This window comes from Chroicocephalus ridibundus, chromosome 6 (assembly GCF_963924245.1).
Source record: "Chroicocephalus ridibundus chromosome 6, bChrRid1.1, whole genome shotgun sequence".
Lineage (NCBI taxonomy): Eukaryota > Metazoa > Chordata > Aves > Charadriiformes > Laridae > Chroicocephalus > Chroicocephalus ridibundus.
Genome location: NC_086289.1, coordinates 58,283,135 through 58,296,015, shown reverse-complemented (window position 1 = coordinate 58,296,015; position 12,881 = coordinate 58,283,135).

Sequence of the window (12,881 nt, the reverse complement as noted above, 5' to 3'; positions counted from 1 at the left end):
GTATTGTTTTGTTTCACCTCACAGTGCCAATCCCAGCCATTTCACACAGCCTACAACAACTCCAGCAGAAACTACACACTCAACACATAGATCCAATGTTCTAAAACACCTATGGAGCAGGGACTTAGAGAAGCAGAGTGACGCTAGAGACACACAGTTAACAGGCAGAGAGCCTGGGAACCAACCCCGCTAGCCCCTGCCTGCTGCAATGTTTCCCCTCAGAGGGAAGATGCTCTGGCAAAACACTGGCACTGTAACCAGACCAAAGCCTTGTAGCAAACCATTCCTGAACCACCTTCCGCATTATCTCACCCAGTATAAACATAGCGTTTTCTCCCCACTGCCTCTTCCCTTCTGATTTTTGCAGCAATACTTTAAATCTGTGTTTGTGAAGTTATCACTTACCACCACAAAAACACCTACTATGTCAGGCTTTAGGTTGTGAAGCCATACAGGAGGAACAGGGAGGCCAGAAGAAACACTTCTTTTTATACAGAAATATTTTGCCAGCTGCAACAGGAAAACAATACAAGGAAGCAGCAGCTTAGTGAGTCCCAAGGAAAACACTGAGGCTTTTTGAACCTTTCTCTCATTTCTGAAGGGCTTGATTCAAAGCCTCCTGAAAGCCAAGCAGTTATTTGTATTACTTGCATGATGGGATCACCCTGTAGCACCTTTTCTGGAGCAGAATTTTGCAGTGTCAACTGTCATGTGCCAGACCAAAGGGGATGTGACACAGTGAACTTATCTTCCACAGCCTTTAGACAGCTCTCTTTCACAAGGATATGGGTCTAGTGACTTAAATGCATCAATGTTAGCATCCAATCCATTACGTAGGTTTCTGACATAGATTAGCCCTCATACCCAATGTTTTCTTCTCTTAACTCACTGCCATGCTCCCTGCCACTGTAGACACAACTTCCTTGTTATACGTATGTTTTGACAAAGGCAGAACAGATATGGTGTACTCCAGAACTGATGTACAAACACAGTGAAGGGGGAACTGTAGCATGAATTTGATGTTAGAAAGTCATGGTATGAGTTAATCATAGAACATCTCTACCTGTATTCCTGAATCTTATTCTGGAAACGTTGCCTGGGAAGCACTTAACTGACCATTGCTACTCAGGTATCAAACCAGCAGCTGCCCTCTGTAAAAACAGCAGCTCCTGGCTAAATCTAGGACTTTGATGAGGCTGCGTCATCAGCTTAAGAGCCTAACTGAATAGATATAACTGGTTTGGTTGTTTCCTATCCTTTAATTTGCTTTAAAATGACACATTTTACTGAACGGATCATCTCATAAGCCAAGAAGGCAGCAGACACAAAGAAGAAATAAGTTTTAAGTTGTTCAACCGCTATAGCTTTGTTTTGAAACACAAATAAAATATTTACATACCGCACCACCAAAACAGAAAAGGCAGAAAGCACTAATGAGGTCACTATTCCCAAGAGAGCAAAGAGGACTCTTCCTTTTCAAGCTCTAACCCACAAAGGCAAGGATGAGCCTTTGTCTCATTACAGCAGTTGATCACCCACAAGGTTTGGGGATCAGTTCATGCTTACACACAGGATACGCGCACGTGGACAGGTGAAGACAGGCAGGTGCCTCTGCCTGCAATGATCCTGAAATCTCAAGAGTCTGAAGGGCGTGCAGGCACTTCTGCACTGGTTCAGCAGCATTTATGAGCTCCGACACATTTATCTGCTGCTTTGAGACACGTGTTGGTGCATGGACATGTCCTACACAGTCAAATGGATTGTTGGATCTGATAAGCACAAGGCAGGACTCTTTACCCTGCACACATCTTCATGTCCTAAAACACGCTTCAAGGGATTTAGGCTCAAATTTTACAGAATCTAGCCATACTTTTAATTAAACCCTTACTGACTTTCAGAAAGGCTCTTCGGGCTCTTCAGTCTTAGCCTTAGGCAACTGAGGCTAAGTTGCTTAAAAGCATAAAAACTACGCTTTTGAAAAAATCTGTCTTTTCAAGTTGTCAGACAAGGAGGGCAGGCTGATGTCTCTAGTCTGCACAGATCAAATTCAGAGTGCATGACTGCTTCATATGCAGCTGATTATACTATACAGCACTTTGGCCATTGGGATGCTGTTCCACCCTGATTGCCAGCAAAGCATTTCTACGCACACAATACACCTCAAGACTTTGTGGAACTCCATGTTGACAAAAATTTTCTTCAAGACTGCTTTGGTAAACAAGGTTTACCCCTTTTGCTCAGTGGGGCAGTATAGGGCTGTTTTTTTCAGCAGCAGGGTCAGCTGCTCGTACCCATTCCCAAAATTGTCCTTCCTAATTGCACTGGTATAATTTTGTGCTTGCTGGCCCTGTGGACTGGTTCAGGGAGCTGGCTGGTTCTTTTTCATCCAGATGCGATAAACCTTCCATACAAAGCATATCTGCAGACAGATTTGTATGAGTACAACCAAGGTAGCTAGAAGCAGAAGCAAACAATTTCAGCTTTGCCATCAAGACAAACGTCCATGAAACTATATCACCAGTGTTGTTTCTGCATATAAAAACGCAGCTGTAGTGATCTGGAGCTTCCTAGTCTACCATAGAAGACGGAGAAATGCTGACAGAAGGTAATCAACAGATCCTTCCGCAAGAGCAATGATTGCTCAGCATGTCTGGGTTTCCCAGCACTTTTAAGATGACAGCTCTCATGGCTTCTGATGGAAAGGGACAACATTTTGTTACCTGACATCAAGATATCTGAATCAGGCATGTACATTAACCAGGACAAAAGCAATTCCCTACTCTGGCTGGAACATGAGCTTGATCAAGTACGTGTCCAAAGCAGGGTTAACTTACATTTGTTGATTTTGAATTCCATCATCTCCCTTACTTCAACTGTAACCCTTTGAGCCAGAGTGTTTACATGACTCTGAAATGAAGCTGGGTGCAGTAGCTGCTCTAAGTGTTTGGGATGAGGCAATACATATTCCCACCCCTGCTCAAGGAAGAAAGAAAACCCCACCATCATCATTAGATGTCCCTTCCTAGGCTCCACAGCGCATCCTGGTTATTTTTCCAGGCTCTCAGGAAAGATCTGCCACAGGTCTTGGACCATCAGTTCAGCAAGGTCCAGGAAGATCTTAGTGCTCTGCTTCTTGCCCAGCCTTCACATCTCCTCCAGTGCATCAGACTGTAGCACTGTGCATTGGCATGACAACAGCTAACATCTGGCCAGATGTGAAAAGACATTGCCAAAGATGCTCAGGGTGGACCCACTTCAGTCAATTTTAATCATACTTAAGAATCAGCAAGCAGGAAGTCTTGTTTGAGGTCACTGATTTTAATCTGGGTTTATACTGGTTTCTAAGAGAGGGTGAGTCTCAGACTTGCAAGAATTAAGGTCTCTTTATTTGCATCTGAACACAGCTCAACACTATGGTTATTTTTCCCCAGCAATAAAGGCGTAACATGATGTGTATTTAAGTAATTATACAGCTGATACAAATCAGAAATCTTAATGTGTCTACAGTGTTTTCTACTTAGTAGGCTATTTTTACTCCATATTGCTAGTGTGTACCCCCTTGAACATTCATACAAATGCAATTAAAAAACATAGAAATAAAATTGTGTCTTTATGTGCTAAATCAAACTAGCAAACGTGAAGTTTAAAAGCTTTTTAGAATGCAGAAAAGCAACCGAGACAAAAAAAACCCCACAACAACAAAATACACTCCTTACTTAACTACTGAACTGAGTCAACTGTTGAAATGAATAAGCAGCTTGAGACTGCGTTTTCCGGGGATGAAGTCAAAACTTCAGAGAAGTTGCAGTCTCAGAGAAGTCTCTTTTGTTGAGCTAATTCAGTTTGTAATTTGATTAGGAGGAGCCAGAGAGGTAGGAAAAGTAAAATAAATTAAAAAAATCTACACATTGGGCAAGACTAAATATTTTTCACAAAAAAGCCTGAAGAACAACCTCAACACAAGAAATGCTGGTTGCTTGTATTTTGCAAGACACTCACACATCACACTGCTGTGCTTTATATCACTTCAGAATTTCAACAGATGCTTATAGCTCTAATATTTTTTGTTTTACAGCAAAGAAAGGGCTTAAATTGGACTCAATGATCTTAAGGGTCTTTTCCAAACTAAATGATTCTATGAAATATTAACTTACCTAAATGAATAAACTCTAAATGAAAACTTGCACTAAAAGTTCCCTTTAGCATTCCAGAAATTTCACCTGAGGAAGGTGCTCGTGAACTGGCAAGAAGAGTGCAGTATCCCACAGCTCACACAGGAAAGAAACACCAGCAATAGTCTAGACTGCTTAAACCTGAAGTTACTCAGCAGGAAGGAGAAATCAGTGAAACTAGAATTAGGGGAAGTGTTTTCAAAGAAAAAAGGGGAAATACCTCTCTTCCCAGAACTGTAGTTTTATGTATCTCATTCAAGTGACTAGTTTCCAGCTGAAGTGTGCAGTTACTTTAGTAATTGTAAGCGAAGGGCTAGTGGTTGTAAGGGAGTGAGCCAGTGTTGTTTAGCATCATTCTGCGTGGCAAAGACAGTGAGAAATAACACATACAGAGTCAGATCGCACATTTAAGAGCAGCTGCATTGGAGAGGAGCAAGGAATGTGAGAAACCCTCCCAGGTAGTGAGCTTTCCACTGCAGCCAAGACACTGGGAGCAGTTAAGCACATCTCTCACAGCCCTGCATAAGGAAGACAGGCAGCCACTGTGCCGTCTTGTATGCTTCCTGCCAAACATTTGTTGTTTAAGGGTCAGAGATGCCCCTCTCGTAGAAGTCACAAAGTTGGGTAGATGTATGGCATGAGTCATTTAACAGACATAGCTTCTTGATTTAAAAGTAGTAGATGATGCTCATCGTGAGTTATCAGAGCAAAATCAGCTTCACACAGACCCGCACAGGGTCTACGCCCTATTTCTCCTGCACACTCCCAAAGCATATTTTCACTCAAGGTCTGATTTCTCATTTCCTGGTAACCACAGAGCAGTTTCCTTGGATAGAAGCCAAAGCAGCACAAAATTTCTTGCTGGCACTAACATACACATAGCATTTTGTTAAGAGAAATACAATCGTTGTGATTTAAGGAGAACTTCAGCTCTAGAAGCAGCCATGAGATCAGACCACTGCAGCGTGAGACCAATGAAATGATTTACATAAATGATCACAGAACCTTGCAGAAACTCACGTGATAGAGCTGTTAATGGGGGCTTTGGTCCAGACAGCAGAGGCCAAGGAAGTATTCATTAATAAACAGAAGTTCGATGCTAGCACTGAGCCCTTCATCAGAAAGGGGCATAAAAGAACAGGTAGCTTTGCACCTTCTTGCTTTACAAGAGGACAGAAGAAGCTTTTCAGAATCCTAATTCTAGCAACTATGCACTCAATCAGGTAGCTCTGCATCTTCCTGTTTAAAAATGTTTCTGGACAAATGTGAGCAAAGAGGGCTCCTTCCTTAAGAAAACATGGATTGCTAGTTTTCCCTTCCACAAGGCATCTCGGATGCACAGCATGGGAGTTCTTTTTGCCGAAGTACATGCATCCTAGTAATCAGTTTTATTTAGTGTTACATTTTAGTTTAATGGCATGAAAAACATATACCGATAAGAAAAAATTTCCATCAGCAAGGGGAGTAGCAGCTGTCAAGTCACCTAGGGAGAGAAAGAAGGGGTTTTTCTCTGTAAGACCTTGCATACTGAACTCAGACCCAGGGATCTGCACTACAATGGGTGTACTCCACTGAAGAAACTTGTGGCTCTCAACACACAAATGAAACCCTGCGTTTCCTTTCCAAGGAGTCTCCAAATGGCTCCCATGCCTTGGAGCTGTCCTCACAAAGCAGGTCAGCCCATACAGCCAAAGCTTCAGAAAGACACAGCGGGAGTTTCACAGAGGAAAGCTTGAATGCAGAAGAGGTCAGAAGCACCTCAGAAGAGTGAGTTAGGCTATCATTTGCACTTGCAGAGATCTTTGTAAACGCAAGTATGACTACACTGTCGTTTTATCAGAATTACAGCTGAGTACTCCTACTCCTAGTTTGGACACGGGTGAGAGCACAGGTGTTTGGCCAGTCTGCACAGGCAATAGGCAGGCAATTAAAACAAGCTTCTTTCCTGCAGCACTTCTAGATAGTGCCATCTTTTTCTCCTCATTTTCCTGGGTGGATAACTCCAAATGGATTATCCAAATGGCTAACCGCATTTAGTTGCTCCAGTTTAAAAGCAGGTTGGTAACTGAAGCACAATGCCATACTGTCAGTTCCAGCAGAGCATTTTGTTCTCTGTTTTAAGAAGCATTTACACTAATTTCCATAGATACTCCGTGGTTCCAGACAAGGCTTTCTCTTGAAGTGTTCGGCGACTGCCAGGTCCATCCCCCAGATAAACTGTATGCCAGCACCTATCTTTTGTCCCTCAGTTAAACAGGGGTCCGTCCACCCACCTATCTGTGCACAACTTCCAGGGTAGTCAGAAGAGACTAGCAGGAAAGCAAAAATCTCTCCAGGAATGACATTAGCCACATCCATTCCTGCCTCAGCAGAGCACAGAGGTCTGCTAAACGCCAGGGTTCAGCTACATGATCTTAAACTGTCTTCCGCCACTGGACAGGCCACTAGAACATGGCTTGGAAGGACAAGTTCTCTTGCTCTCAGCTTGGAATTACCCTGGTTTAATTTAGGGATTATTCACTGTGGGAAGCAAAGGGATGCTGAGCCAACAGAAGAGTCAGCTGCACTCTGAGCTTTACAGCTGCAAACGTCACTCTTGTTTATTCCACTTTGCCAGCAGAATTGGGAGATAAAGGTTTTTTTCTTTGCTGAACACTCAAGACAGACTTAAGAGCCACAATATCAGCAGAAAGCAAGCCCTGTGCAGTCAATACTGCAAGATTTGTAGCGATACAGTCTGAAAGCAGGAACAAGACTACTTTACCCTTAACAGTCTGCTGCAGTCTCCATACAAGCAGGGATCTCACAAAGAGCTATCATCAAAGCAAGTGGATTGCTACAGTACCAGCTAACTGATCTATCTGGTAAGGTATGGATTCCTTTTTGAATTCCCCCTTGCATTCCTACAAGGAGCAAGGTTTAAGGCCTGGAGCAGGTGGGTGGGTAGAACATCCCCATTTAAAACTGTCAGCATAGCTTGCAAGTTCAAGCAGAGACTGTTTCGGCATGAGCTTGAGCAGCATCTGGTATACAGAAGCTCAGTGTCCAAGTACAGACACCAACCATAAACCACGACAAAGAGGAAAACTGCTGGTGAGGTCCAACCCTTGCTTCTCTGTACAAGTGCATTCTTTCCTAGGGCTTGAAAGCTCCACTTTACACTAGGCAAAAGCATATACCTTGGGAAGGTGACGAATTCAAAAGGATCTTCTTGTGAGGAAGATAACTGTTCTATTCTTGTAGTATTAGTGCTTAACTGCATAATGCAGCAATAGTGCTCTTCCACATCACTAATCTCCACAAGTACAATACAGAAAACCACTTCAGCCTCTCGGCATACTAATGGAGCTAGAAATAGTTCCTCTCCAAACAAGCACTGCAGCACTGAGCGGGTTATTCTGTTGCACTTTTTACAGTAAAGTTTTAACAGTCTATCCTGCTAAGTAACTCTACCTTCGGGGAGAGCACTTAACACAGCACACCCTCTAAGGCTACCTGCTGTGCTCTGCAGCTCTGTTTACACTAGGAAAGTACTATCACTTTTCAGGGCTCTCCAGGCTTAAGGTGCCTAAGCGGCTGCTGCAAATAATGTCCCATAATGACTCCGCCGAGCAGTACAGAAAAGGTTGAGGCGCCAGACCTGATGTCATCCAGCCACCATGTAACCCAGTCACTTAGCAGCTGTTTCCATCCGTACGCAGGGCCATTGTCACCCTCCCTGACACACACTTTACTCTCTGCTGTTTTACCCTCGTTGTGCCTGAATTGCTGTTTTTGTACCCAGGGTAGACATGAGAAACGGAACCCGTCTTGGCCACGCAGCAGGAAACCTCGGACTGCCAGGGTAGAATCCAGCCACTGGCCACTACCCTCTGCTCCCCAGCCAGCCGCTCCCTTCTCCTTTGCAACCGAGAGATGGGTGCTTTAAAGCTGAATGCCCAGCTACTGGCTTTGAACAGCACTTCCCGCACCAGCAGGAAGGGCTGCGGGAGGCAGAGGGGTGACCCACGCACGAAAGGACAGGGCAGAGCAAGGAGGATTTGGCAGGAGTGGGTGCTGCCTTCCTGCAAGGAGCGTGGGGCTGCAATGCGCTGTTGCCACCTGGTGGCACCAACAAAAAGCAAACCAGGTTTGCTTCAAAACCCACGTACCAGCCCCGAGAGCCATCAAAGCTCCCTGATTGGCGAGGGCGCTGGAAGGGCTCTCCAGATCCCACTGCACGCATGGGAGGGGCAGAACAGGGCAGAAAGCCCTGAGACAGCCCCAGGACTTGGACAACAGCACCAATGTCCTCATCTCAAACACTGACAAGCTGCCACACGCCCCAGGGACCAGAGGACATCTCACAGCAGGCCATACCACACCGCTCTGCTCAGCTCTCCGAGGGATGCCTGCGTGGCCTCTCTGACAGCAGTGTCACAACAAGTTTCTCAAGAGGTACAGAACAATGTAAATCAGAGCGTTTTGAGTGATTCATACAGAAAAATCTAACAGTGCTTGAACGAACCACAGACAGACACTTTCTTGGAAGAGTTTAATAAGCCAGAGCAGATGTAAAGCAGTAAGATGTAGAGCTAAGATGTAGAGCTTGAGGTCTTTTCTTCATGGTTTGTTTTGGCCATAAACAGTTACAACCCCAGTCAAGCCTGCAGCGGCACTCGATGCTGTCTACCCGCCAGCCCAGAAGGCCAATCGCATCCTGGGCTGCATCAAACGAACCATGGCCAGCAGATCAAGAGGTGATTTTCCCCCTCTACTCTGCTCTCATAAGACCCCACCTGGAGTACTGTGTCCAGCTCTGGAGCCCTCAGCGCAAGAAGGACATGGACCTGTTGGAGGGGGTCCAGAGGAGGGCCACAAAGATGATCAAAGGGCTGGAGCACCTCTGGAACCCCAACAGGCTGAGAGAGTTGGGGGTGTTCAGCCTGGAGAAGAGAAGGCTCCAGGGAGACCTTATAACGGCCTTCCAGTACCTGAAGGGGGCCTACAAGAAAGCTGGGGAGGGGCCGTTTGCAAGGGCATGTAGCGACAGGACGAGGGGCAATGGTTTAAACTAGAGCAGGGCAGGTTTAGATTAGACATTAGGAAGAAGTTCTTTACAATGAGGGTGGTGAAACACTGGAACAGGTTGCCCAGAGAGGTGGTGGAGGCCCCATCCCTGGAGACATTCAAGGCCAGGCTTGATGGGGCTCTGAGCAACCTGATCTAGTTGAAGATGTCCCTGCTTACTGCAGGGGGGTTGGACTAGATGACCTTTAAAGGTCCCTTCCAACCCAACACATTCTATGATTCTTTGCTTTTATCTGTAGACTGGGCTCCAGGCTGCGCCTCTTTAAGGTATCTTATCACACTTTTTAATCCCCCCCTTTCTGTCTGACCCAAGTAAGTATGCAACAGGTGGGGATACAGTAATACAGCTGCAGCACTTTTACCTTCAAGTGGGGAAGCAACTTTGAGATGTCTCACTGAAGAGTTTCTTAGCAGCATCTGGTGATGGGCAGCGAAGAGCAGGAGAGGAGGCTACAGGGCTCCTTGTGATTCACTCAACACTTCCTAGCAAAAAGCAAAGGCTGTGTTACTTTGGTGGAACTTTTAAGAACACATCAGTTGAAGTTTCTTTTAACAACTATTCACGCTCTTCTCTGGACTTCACAGAAACATAGTCAGGTGTATCAGCTTATTGGGCAAAAGTTGTAAATGCCTCCTTCAAGATTTCTCCGTTACAAGAAAATTACATGGGTTATTCCAAGCAGAATGTGTGCCACACTGACAGCAGAATACAACAGTTTTCTGAAATAATTACTTTTTTATAGAGAGAATGTTAAGCAATTTTGACCCACTTACTTATCTCTGACAAAGGCCCCAGTTCTGTAGACAGGAATGGAGCCAGCTTCACAGTCAGGTAAAACTTGACTTGGGAATGAGGACTGCAGCACAGCTTATTTTTAAGTGGCTTTCAGAACTGAGATGGAGTTTGGGGGCGCAGGGGGAAGGGTGTTGAGCAGAAGACTTGTTTAAATACTGCTTTTTTTTGTCACCAGCTTTTAACCTAGTTTTTTCTTTATTCTGGATGTTTATCCCTCTGCTTTAACAGAAAGAACTAGAAAAGGAAAAAGAAAAAAAAAATTAACTAACAGCTTATTCCTTTGAAAATAATACTTTTAAAAAAATTACTTATTCTCTATTGTGAGAAGAACCCCCAGCAACATAACAGCCTTCTTTCCCCCACAGCATGCAGGCTTAGACAGCCATACAGCACACACGGATACCAAATATACATGCTTACATAGATACGTATTTGACTTTTTCCTGATCATATTTTTTGACCAATTTTAATCAGCTTGGGAAAAGGAGTAGGAATCCCCAAAGCAAGAAGTTCCTACAATTTTGTGAAGCAAGCTATAAGAACAGGCAAGAACTCACTAATACTGCTGTGGAGGAAAAGGCTAACCAAAGTTCTGGTGTCAGAACTGCCATAGAAGGGATTGCAGCAAGGCTGGCTCGGCTCCTAGAGCTGCCTGCTCCATCAGCCATACCCACTTTCGTGCCTACCTGCTTCAGGATCAAGGTAATCCTCTGTACTATCCTGACAGACCCAGGACTAGGTACCTGCCTGCTTCCACCGATGGCCAGTCAGGAGACACCACAGTCCTGCCCAAGGCTCCCTTTCCCACAGCCCTGCTTCCCAGCACCAGGTGAAAGCTTTAACCCTAAATAGCAAGTGACAGACATTTTGTAGGCCTGGGCACTCTGGCATGTAATTAACTCTCTGCTGCTTTCCTCTAGGTGAGATGTTTCCTCTTTTGCACTTACTAAGCTGGCTTTTTTTAAACATAGATCTCTTGGAGGCAGGGACTGGGTTTCTCTCTGTGGAGGTTCGTCCCTTAGCAAAACATGCAGGTAGCTTCTGGCTGCTGAAGCAACAATTATATACATACAGATATATACACACACACAACTTGTAGTACGATTGTTCTGTAACCACAATTGCTAATGTTAAAAGAAAAAAAACAAAACACAAAAAACCCCACCTAGATTGCTAAGAATACAGCACTAACTGAAGAACAGAGGAGAAAGGATCGTTAAGATGACACTTCTATTTTCTTTTTGTTCCAGTTGATATAGTCTGAGAATGAAATGAAGTTGGTGGTGGACACAAACATGCCATCGACAGCCATGGAAAAGTCAGGGAAGCCTGCTTCTCTGGGGTTAGTGATTTGTTTTTGTACTCTTTTGAGCACATTAGTAATCCTCTCCTCACACAAGAAAGTCACAGAAATAACTGCCTTTCAAGGGAGCAATCATCGCCAGCCCTGTACAACTTCTCCAAACCAAAGTGACCAGCTACTGACCTGTATCTGGTTTCTTCTAGGTGGCAACCAGGGGACAATTCCCACGCAACCTCTCCTGCCCATCAGTGGACCCTGTTGCTATGAGGCAAACAGCCCACAGCTCCCAAACGAGGGGGAACTACATTTGAATCGCCTCTCTGCCTCCTGTACTTCTGGGCAAGCTCTAAAACAGCTAGCCAGCTTTTGCAGGTTAAGATGGGCCTGCAGAACTAATCCCGCATGCTGATCACCCTTATTAAAGATTTACCCTAAATTAAGCTGACAAAACAAGTTAATTGCTATTCCTCCCTGCAGTCATAAGCAGCTCCATGTCAGTATTATCCTGACATTGTACCACCCTAAGGTCTATGGGTGAGATTAGTGAGATAGCTTTTTCGTTTATGTTCAAACCTGTCACATTAATGAACATAAACATTTTTTTGTGACTTTTGCCTTCTTGCCTGATACCAAGTACGAAACTACATGGCTAAATTCATGAGTCTGCATGACAGGAGGTGGAGAGCCGAGCTGTCAGGGTGAAATGATTCCTGAGTAACATTCACAGGGACTCACACCTGACCCCCCTGAGGGGTGATCTGTGTGCGTACCAACAAGGAACGGGCCACCGCTTGGTCCTGGCTGGAGCACAACTCCCTTCTCCTTCCTTCCACACTCCACAAGGAAGCTTGGATTCCTCTGTCTGTTCCTGGATCTCCGAAGTGAAGGCTTTGAGCTGCAATCGGAATGTTTATAAGACATGGTTGCGGGGCTAGAAGTCTGGTCCTGCAGGTGTAAGCTCAAAATTCATGCAATCCGGAGATCCGACAGATAAGCCCTTTGTTGAAAAGCTTCCAGCTGCGATACAGTTCATTTAAATACAAAGATTAAATTCTCTCATTACAGGGGTACTTGGTACCAGCCCTCTGGCTAATTGATGTTTTCACTTAAGTACCTCAAAAGAGAACGAACCAACCCTACAAAGCCAGCCCCGGGAAAAGGCGGATCAAACAGCTCTCGCCTCGCCTCGCCCGCTCCCCGCCGGGGGATGGGGGATGCCGGCAGACCCCGGCCCCTGGCCCTCACAGGGGGCAGCGGACAGGACAAGCGCCGGTGACCGGCCTACCCGGCCGCGCCCCATGAGGGCTCCGGGAGGCACCGCCCGCCTGAGGGGAGGTGCCGTGAGGCGGGAAGCGAGGCCGTGAGGACAAAGGGGGCCGGCCCCCGCCCGCCCCCGCCGCAGGGACCCCTGGGATGGGTAGTTTGCGCCCCGCTGCGCCGCCCGCGTCTTTCTCACCCGAGGACTCGCTGTCCCAGTAGCCCCCGCGCTGGCGCCCCGCCCGCCGCTCCCGCCGCGCCCCCGCCCGCGGCAAGCCGGGAC